This window comes from Mya arenaria, chromosome 5 (assembly GCF_026914265.1).
Source record: "Mya arenaria isolate MELC-2E11 chromosome 5, ASM2691426v1".
NCBI lineage: Eukaryota > Metazoa > Mollusca > Bivalvia > Myida > Myidae > Mya > Mya arenaria.
Genome location: NC_069126.1, coordinates 62,673,861 through 62,684,839, shown reverse-complemented (window position 1 = coordinate 62,684,839; position 10,979 = coordinate 62,673,861).

Here is a 10,979-nt window from a genome sequence, read left to right as displayed (position 1 = left end):
ATCAAGAAATTTTAAAGTGGTTGGTTGGGTTATCTATTTAAGATGTTCATGATGTGAAATGTTAGATAAACTTATACACAACCAATCTAATGCAAAATATATATTTGCTGGACAAAACAATGCTGTGTCGGGCTTTTACTTACAACAAATGTATACTGAAAAATGTTATGGCCAGGTACAATCACATCTTACATTAAATAAGAGTAAATGTACAAATGTGATTTTTTGTTAAAATAATTATATCGTGTGTTAAGGCTCTTGCCATTGCAAATGAAATCTCTGGACAGATTCACATTGAATCAATAAGACGAGCTCTCACAAACGAGGATCTGTTAAGTAATTAACAACCGCAAAGTTTCAATTTATTATTGAAATAAATACTAGTTAAACCGAAGGTAATGGGTGGTTAACCCTTACGGATGGGGCCACCTATAAACGTATACTGTGTATCGAATTAACATATAAAATGGGAACTGAAACTTGAGTCAAAACCAACTGGGAAAGTATTAACGGAGTCCTTTACGTCTGAACCGACATGCTATGTATGGAAGATCAAAATGTTTCGAACGATAAGTTTTTAATAAATCCAACGATATGATGTTTTATGCAAGATTCTAATGTTTCGTATGCCTTGATATATTAAGGAATGTCTTAATGGTTCAGACGACATGATATTTCATGAAATGTCTTAATGGTTCAGACGACATGATAGTGTTTATTTTACAACAAACGATGAATCTTAAAGTACATGTTGCCATTAATACTATTAGATCAAAGGAACCAATATTACTTTTTAATTTTTGCAATCGTTACAACGATGAGTGATTGCTTGGTATCTATTTACCTTATCATTTGCCTGTTGCTGACAAGCATCTAAATATATGCACTTATCAATGTAGTGTTATATGCCGTTGGTTTTATTTGCATATTTCCGATAACAACGGCTTGAATCTTTAGACAAGTAAGTAAACGCACAATGCATTTTCTCTAAATATTGCTCTTGTTTTTGCTTTTTGGTCTCTGTTTGACTCCATAGTCACCTTAAAGGAATAATTAAGCCTTCCAAATTGGGTGTTTAAGAATATCAAACTAAAGCCCATCTAATAAAATAAGAATACAACGCACTTGAATAAGCAATAATCTCAATTGATAACTGAAAACCCTTATATATGTTGCCGAACCTAATATTGTACTGAGGATTCCTTAAATATGATTTATACAACTTTAATGTTTACTTACTTGATAAAAAGACTACTGCTAATCTGTGTTTTCACTGAAGCTTCGAAAGCGTTAAACGTCACTTGATTTGCATTCAATGTTTTTTCTTTGATGACGATTTTAACCTTTGTGCCATAATGAGAAAATCCATTAGCATTGATTGGTAAAAAAACTACCTGATAAAATATCGCGCAACTGACTTACGGTGTATTGATTGTATATATTGTCAGCTGTTTGTTTCTTAACACCGACCGGAGGATCACACATGCTTGTATCTTATTTATGTTTATCACGCACACAATCAACCCGCGTTAAATGAACCGATTTCATAAAAGGCTGTATATTGACAGTTGAACAAATTATATTTAGTAACTAAAGACAAATTACCGTTTCATGTTACTGCCAATGAGGTAAATGTCCTCAGGATCACATTAATTCTGGAGTTGTAAAAGTTCTATGAATTAAGCACATATTAGTAAACACAAATATCTTTACCACGCTGCACGGATGCAATAGATTTAAAACAGAATGTCATATTGGTATATTTATGAGATATAACATGATACATTGATCACCCCGGCATCCAGCCTTGGCGCAGAATGGTACTAAATAGTGTCGTACGACTTGAATATCATGAATTGTATGTGTGCACTGCAGAGCATGCAATAAAACGATGGACGTAATATAAAGAATGCAGATTTCCTGGTCAAGACTGAATAAAACGGCACGTGCAATTCATCTTCACTTGGGAATGCGTTAAGTTTTGTATGAATGTATTTCTTAAGAAATTGCGGTCAAAGGAAATCTAAAAAGGAGCAAGCACTTATTTTCAACAACTGTTTTTGGTTAAACCAGTACTGAGTATACATTTTTTTTCAGAAATCTAAATGACGAGAGCCAGGCAAGAGAACTGCTGGTTCAAGCTTTTAACGTTTTTCGATAAGACGCGGTAATGAATCGAACCAACGACCCCCGCATCGTAGTAGGAGACACTGACCACTAGACTACAGAGAATGTAAATTTTAGAACAATTTGTCTTACAATATAAGTAGTACGCCCATTATGTCTGCAATATATTGCCTGACCGCCCGAGCAACCGTCCGACCATATATACATACAAAATTTGTCAAGTTCAAACAATAAAATCACTTGGAATCGCGAGGACGTGTGTTCAATTGACAAATATATGTCTTGCTTTAAGTAAGACATTTAAAGGAGAAGATGGCAATTCAGAACTCAGATAAGCACCCTTATCTCTCAGTATATACCTTGTTATTTTGCAAATTAGCTCAGCGATCTAATGCTGTCTGTTTCTTTAGGCTACTTTTATTCATACTCATTTTTATGTTTTATTATCGCATTGATAACAGAGATTAAATGAAAAAAATATAGATTGATGCATAAAGTTTAGTATTAATTTAAATTCATTATTGCGTTTAACTCATTTGACGTAAACGATCAATAAAAATTTGATTTGTATACAGATCAGAAACTATATTATCTTTTATTAAAGAGGTTTTCAATACTTAACTACGTGGCCACATATTCCCAAGTTTAAAAAGTGCTAAAATATCGAATTGATTTCTGAAAATTTTTCAGCGTACCAATTGACCGCAAATTTCAACACACGAGCGCAATGTTACAAGTGTATAATCATTTGATTATCAAGTCCAATGGGTAAAGCATAAAACTATGCATAAAATGGATATGTTTTTCTTGTACATCAATCTGAATTGTCTGCCTTTAGACTTGCCTAAGGTTTTATGATAAGTACGTATGACAAAAGGTCTAATATATCTTTCATTTTCTTGGTATCGCATTTACTTGTCTAAACGAGGAAATAATCAAATGTAGCAAATGATACGTCTTCGCTAATGTTATAAAATGCAGCGGCTGATACATTCTCTTACTTAAATTCCTTTTGACAAATGGAAAAGGAAAATAGACAACCAACATTATACGTTTGAGACTGAGATTTCCCTTTTGGTAAACAACATCATTTGTCACCTCATTCTTTATTTATTTACTTAGCCTTTCACAAGTCTAAGAAAGAACAGCTGATAACACTTATAAGGAAGTGTAATTGAATACAAAACAAGCATCCAAAATCGATTAAAGTAACAGTAGAAGAACGATATGTCTGACTGTGCGCTGAAGGAATCCCACCCACATATATAAGCTAGTTCTCTGAAAGCTGTATAAACCTTAGTGTCACATTTAGATGCCTGGTGACCGCATGCAATTCTGGTATCACTTGAAAGGTACTTACTTATTGAATATTTATTTGTAGAATTGATGGACATTCTCAATAAAGTTATTAAAATTGGTATTTTTGTTCCTACTGAAATCGGACTTAACTGACGTATTTAACAATCTGATTATTATTACGAAGTGACCAAGGCATCTTATATTCACATTAAGGGAATGATATACTCCTTTTTTATTTTCTATCTATTGCAATCGAAGTACCATTACGCAGAAAGAAGGGTGTAATTGACTTTGATAAACTGGCTTTTGTCATAACTGAAAACATGTGTTCTTGAATAAAACTTGCATCATGACATAAAGGACACTGCTACAGAAGACGTTATTTATTATAACAAATATTCTTTAATGCTTTGCCTTTAGTCATTTTGCGTTTCTGTAATCATACAATGTTGAAACACCAAAAACATGTAAGACGATTGCTTGTTTCAGTGTCTTTTGAAAGATCAGAGATCAACAGTGTTTTTTGGAGACACTTTTGAACCTAAATAATGGGGCCCCCAACCCGAGTTATTGAGATTATAAACGATTGCGTATTGGGAGCGTTTGCTTCAATATCGAAGATTGCGGTTGACATAACTGGTCTATTAAAGCGTTCAATAAATAGCGTGAGTAGAACAAATAGCGTTGTTATTTATTGACGCATTTGTTATAGAACAGTTAATTTTTTTTGTATGTGTTCCGATATGGAAGTAAGTGTGGAAACAAAGAAATCATCCTTAAAAATGGAACCATGCATTTGTATGTCACGGGGTTTTAGTTGAAATGATTGTATCAGTTCCCCCTATACACACCAATATAAGCCGTATTCTTTCCAATGGCAACCGAAAAGGGGTCCTAATACATGTTTTTTTCTTTCTTCTCCAGGAAATGAAATCAAGCTTGATTCTATTAGGTAAATTTGGGAAATTTCAATCTGAATCGTCCCAAAATAGCTATGATATAACAAAAGATATATGTTTGATTGTGGAACAAATTATTTGTTTCATATACAAGAATTATGACTTAGTTATTACTAAAATTTACGTAGAAGCGGTCATCGGGTATATTTCTAGTGTGATCATGAGCTGATGTCGGCCTGGTTAGTATATACAAATTCATTTGAGCTCGATTGTGACGAAAGCTTAGCTTATAGAATCACTCTCGAGTCCGTTTCCTGGGCAGAAACCAGTACTGTGTCCTTTTTTGAGAGGTCATGAGAAAGTACCCCTGATGGGGATCGAACCCACAACCTCTTGGGTGAGAGGAGGACACCTATACCACTAGACCACTCTCACCTCCAAACCACCTTGGTTCATGCCAACATATTCCGTAAAGAAGTAAGCAAGTCGAGATAACTGTCACCTTGTCCTGTTCAACTCGTTAATTCAACATAAAATATCGAAACGACTATTTAATCACATCAAGTGTATACCATATATGTTTATATAATTAAATATTATATTTGATATTATATTCTGATTTTGATCATAGCTATCAATGAAGGAATGTCAATTCACTGGTGTAGAAAATGTGGTCGTAGAACATGCTTTTTTATGTTGAAGGAAGTGAGCAAGTCGACATAACTTCCACCTTGTCCTGTTAAAACTCGTTAATTCAACATAAAGAAAAATCGACATTACTATTTAATCACATCAGGTGTATAGCATATACGCTCTTAAAACTAAAATGTTTCAAAAATGATATCATATCAAGATTTTAATAATAGCTATCAATTCAATTATGTAAATTCGCTGGTGTAGGAAATGTGGATGCTTTTTATGTAAATATCTTCTTGGTCGTAAAGATATCAATTAAAGAGCTGTAAGGATTACAATGTTTCAGAATGATATTGACTTTGATGAAGATTTTTATTGACAGGAATTCGTGCTAAAATGAGAAAATCAAATTTACGTTGAGTTTTTATTGCTTTTAAGATTTAGCAGCCTTATGAGATCGAGCGAAACTGACTTTCTATTGTTTTCATGGTCTAAACTTGTAAAGCAATGGCAATACATCAGCTTCGATAATGATTTTAATCGTAAAGTGAAAAAATCTTAGCGTGATATTATTGTTATTTGTATTTATTTGTTACGCCTATATTTTTATTAGTTTTTCAGTTGAAAACACACAATTAAAAACAAAATTAATTAATGTGTTGCCAGCTGTGACACTTCTACAGATTTTAGATTTTTGAAGCTACAACTAAAATCATATATTGAAACTGGTCGAAGATTTTTTTGTGTCGACTCTTTGGCCAGAGCAGTGCATATTAATAAAATGTTGTTATATTTTCCCGTGTCACTGACAAAAGTAGCAGGTCGGAATGTATTTGATTGTTTAATAAGCAACATCAGTTTGACCCAGAAAACCATTGGTTATTGTGCCTGTCATTTCAGCGCAATACGATAATCTTATAGGTTATACTTATAATTGTACCTATACATTCAAAGCGTCCGAACAAGACTTAAGGTTGAAAAAATGCCATTCTAGCGTTTTAGTACATGACAACCCATACATGGTCTTAAAGTTCTGTTCAAACCCAAATGATTTAAACAATAAAAAGCTATGTCGCTTGTCTCCTTAGAAAATTCAGAAAATTGATTATTCTAATGTTTAAAACGGCGTGCTATTTTAAGGAAGGTCTCAATGTGTCAGACGACTTGATATGTTATGGAAGGTTTCAATGTTTCAGACAACATTATATTTTATGGAAGGTCTTAATGTTTCAGACGACATGTTATTGTATGGAAGGTCTTAATGTTTCAGACGACATGTTATTGTATGGAAGGTCTCAATGTTTCAGACGACATTTTATTTTTCGGAAGGTCTTAATTTTTCAGACGAAATGGTATTTTAAGGAATGTCTCAAGGTTTCAGACGACATGATATTTTAAGAAAGGTCTTAATGTCTTAGATAAAAAGTTTATTTTAAGGAAGGTTTTGATATTTCAAACGACATTATATTTTAAGGAAGGTCTTAATGTTTCCAACGACATGACATTTTATGGAAGGTTTTACGGTTTCCGGCGAGAAATGGCTTAATGGTTCAGACGTCAACATGATATTATAAGAAATGTCTAAATGTTTCAGACGACATGATATTTTAAAGAAGGTCTCAATGTTTCAGATGCCATGATATTCTAAGAAAGGTCTTAATGTTTCAGACGACATGATATTGTTAATATTATAAGTATATTGTGCCATTTAATCTTGTAAATTCAAACGAAAAAATATCAATTCATCAAATTCTGCATAATCGTTACAACGATGAGTGATTGCTTGGTATCCAAGTACCTTATTCTTTGCCTGTTGCTAACGACATTGACCTCCAGCAATGTGCGCTTTTCAACAAAAGTGTTATATGCCGTTTTCTTTACATACATATTTCCGTAAATTTAGTAAAACAACGACATGAAGTTTTAGATAAGTAAGTAAAGGCACAATACATTTTCGTAAAATAGTTTTCTTGTTTACGCATTTTCAGTAATTGTTTGATTCCAAATTAACCTTTAAGCAGAATAATTTAACCTTCCAGTAGGGGTTAAGTTGACAATCAAACTGAAGCCCCACTTTTCAAACAAGGAAGTAAAAATGCAACGTACTTGATTAAGCAATGATTTGATTAAAATTGATAACTGAAAACCCTTATATCTGATTGCCGAACCTTATTTGTAGTGAGGTTTCTTTAAATATTATTGGATTCGACTTTGATGTTTACTTACTGGAAAGGGACTACTATCGTTAATCAATTTCATAATGTCCTTGAACCTTTGAAAGCATTAAATGTCACATAATTTACACACAATGCATTTTCTTTGGTGAGGGTTTTAACCGTTGTGCTACGTTGTGAGAAAATCAATCAGCATTGATTGGTAAAAACGCTACCTAATTAAAGAGCGCGCAGCTGACTAACGGTGTATTGATTGTATATAGATAGTGTCTGCTGTTAGTTTGTTGACACCGACCAAAGGTTCACATATGCTCATATCTTATTTTTTTATCACGCATACAATCAACCCACGTTTTTAAAAAATGAACCGGTTTTATTATAGGCTATAAAGTGACAGTGGAACAAATTATATTAAGTAACTAAAGACAAATTACCGTTTCTTGTAACTGCCCATGAGGGAAATGTGCGCAGTATCACATCAATTCTCGAGTTGTTGAAGTTCTACGAATCAAACATATCTTAGTAACTACATATAGCTTACAACGCTTCATGGATGCAATAGTTTTAATACAGAATGCTATATTTTTATATTTGATGATAGTCATGATATTTTAATCACCCCGGCATCCCGCCTGGGCTCTGCATAGTAATAAATAGCTTTGTACTACTTGAAATAACATGAATTTGTGTGCACGCTGCACAACATTCGATATTACGATAGACCTACTAAAATTAATGCAGACTTCCTGGTCAAGACTAAGTAAAACTGCACGTGCAATTTATCTTCACTTGACAGTGCGTTAAGCTTTGTATGTATGTATTTTTTTAAGAAAATTCGGTCAAGGCTAACCTAAAAAAGTGCCAGCACTTATGTTCAACCGTGGCCTTCGTTTAAGCTAAAGGGATAGCATGCAAAAATACAACGGTAGGTACAGAAATATCGGGTGTGGTATCCTGGCTCTTTGCAAAGAGACGCCTTGGATCGTTTACGTGCTCGGCGTAAAGCACCTATACACGTAGTACAACCCCCGATGTGTATGTCGACGTCTTAACCACTAGACCAGAGCGACAGTAAGTTTTAGAACAATGTGACCTTACTACAGAAGTACTACGCCCATTATGTTTGCAATTGATAACGAACGCTCAAGCACCGTCCAACCATGTATACATACACAATTTATCAAGATCAATGATATAATGACATTATCTTAATATTCTGAAATTGTCCGATTGTTTTACTCATATCAATATTTATATAAACAATTAGTACGATAGTAATGGTTTATACATTGCAATTGAAATACAATCACTTTTGACTGATGAATTGCATTTGATTGGTACAAAAAATAGTAATAGTTAATAACTGTCCCGATAGATTAGTGTGTAGACCGCCCGAATCGGATTTACGAGGACCTGTGTTCAATTGACAAAAAAATAATTAATTGCTTGTCAGAAGTCAGGCATTAAAAGGAGAACATGGCAATTCAAAAAACAAATATGCACCAGTATCTGTCAGTATGAACCTTGCTTTTTCTTAAATTAGCTCAGCGGGCTAATGCTGTATTTTTCCTGATAAGTACGTATGACAAGAGGTCTGATATATTTTTCTTTTTTTTTTGGTATCGCATTTACTTGTTAAAACGAGGTAATAATCAAAAGTAGCAGATGCTACGTTTTCGCTAATGCTATAAAATGATGCAGCGGCGGATATTCTCCTTAATATTTCTTATTCAATGTCCTATTGAAAATGATTTTTTTTAACGTTAGCCTCTGATCTAAGGTAATTAGTTACTCAGATATTGTGTTGCGGAAAGGTGTTGACATATTTGGTAAATTTGACATATTTGGTAAATTTCAAAGATGTATGCGTTTTTTTCATATTTGACACCCTTAAGCAGACCTACTAGGTGAGGATTCACGTGAAAAATAGTTTTATTTTGCTGTCAAAAAATGATCAAAACGGAAGTTCCGACAAAAAATATAGCAGGCGAAGAAATTATTTCTTGATTGTTATTAAACTTGGACCAAATGCTTGAGAATATATTGAGATATTGACGGGTGGGTGAATGTGAAAAGATAATGTTGTATTGTAAACGCTTGTGTGCATTTATTATATGCATTGCACACATCAGAATATGCTTATCATAACGTATATGGTATTGATAATCATGTTTTACACAAGTTGTGGTTTATCACCATCAATATTTTTTCAGAGTTATCAAAAAGTTTGGAGTTAATATCATATCAATATATGATAGCATTGTTGGTGCATTCGTTAGATAATTTTTTCGTAAATATAATCAATAGACAAACCTCAACTGTTACTTGTTCAAACAAATATGTAAACACCAATATAAGTTACCGTTTAGTAATGACACTTAAGTTTAGGCTTCAAGGAAAAATTGACTGACGGAAATATGTCCTATGGAACATTTGTGTTTCATTCGTCAGAATTGAACTACGTAAACTTGATGAACTGAAAATTACAATTACCTCGATTGTGATTGGTCTACACAAACCAATGTGACATTTGGATGCCTAGTGAGCCTCTTGTTACATTACAAAGGATTTAATTAAGAATGTTATATTTGTATATTTGATGACATATCACATAAAAGATTGATTACTCACCCGGAATCCCGCCTTGGCTCAAATTGATACTTATTAGTGTCAATGACTTAAATAAGATGTGTTTTGTGGGTGCGCTGCTTAACATGCGATAAAATTATACCCCTTATTAAAAAATGCAAACTTCCTGGTCAAGCCAAAAACAAACACTTAGGCACACGTGTAATTCATTTCCACTTTGGAATGCGTTTTGAAGTTTTGTATGTATTTATGTATTTCTTAAGAAAATAAGAAAATGCGGTCAAAGATATCCCCATGAAAGTGCAAGTGCTTACTTTCAACAGGGAACCTTCGTTTATGCTAAAGAAATGCCCGCAGAAGAGACAGTAGTAGGATACAAGGAAGTACGAACCGATATCCTTGCTTTTTTTCGAAGAGATGCATTGAATCTTTTACGTGATCGGTGTAAAGCTGGGTGATACTAGTACTGATTACACCACATTTCCAAGCGCTAGCCTTTAAATGCAAAGCGACAGGAAAGGGCGCTATTTGTACCATCTTTTTACGCCTTCAGGTATTTCTCTTGTGCATCGATCTTAATTGTTTCGCCTTTAGACTGTATAAGACAAGGTATATTGATAATGACAGAAGGTCTTATTTTGTTCTTCATTTTTGGGGTATCACATTTACTTTTCAAAGCGATGACCTAATCTAAAGTAGCAGATGATACGTCTTTGCTAATGCTATAAACTAATACAGCGGCTGATACATTTTCTTTCAATTTCCTTTTGACAAATGGAAAAGGAAAATAGACAACCAACATTATACGTTTGAGACTCGAAATATCACTTTTGGTAAACAACATCATTTTACACCTCATTCTTTATTTACTTACCCTTTCACTAGTCTGAAATAAAAACAGCTGAAATTACTTCTAAGGATGTGTATTTGAATACGAAAAAAATGATGCATACTTTGATAAGATTTACCTTTTGCGTTTTATCTTTATTAAGCATTGTTGGGATAAGAGTGAGGTTTGTGCACATAAACTGGTTTAAACCCCCAGTAAATTTACATTTTACTGACCGTTCCAAGGCGGTACCTAACAATTCTTGATAAACACACCTATTTTTTATGTATATAGTTTGTATGCACTTTGCTGTGTGTGGAGTTTCGTGCTGTTCTTCTATGTTTTGTTTGTGATTTTGTGTTCTATGTCTTTGGCGTTTGCCAAGTGCCACTAAACCGGGTTTATGTTTAAACATTTTGCTACTGA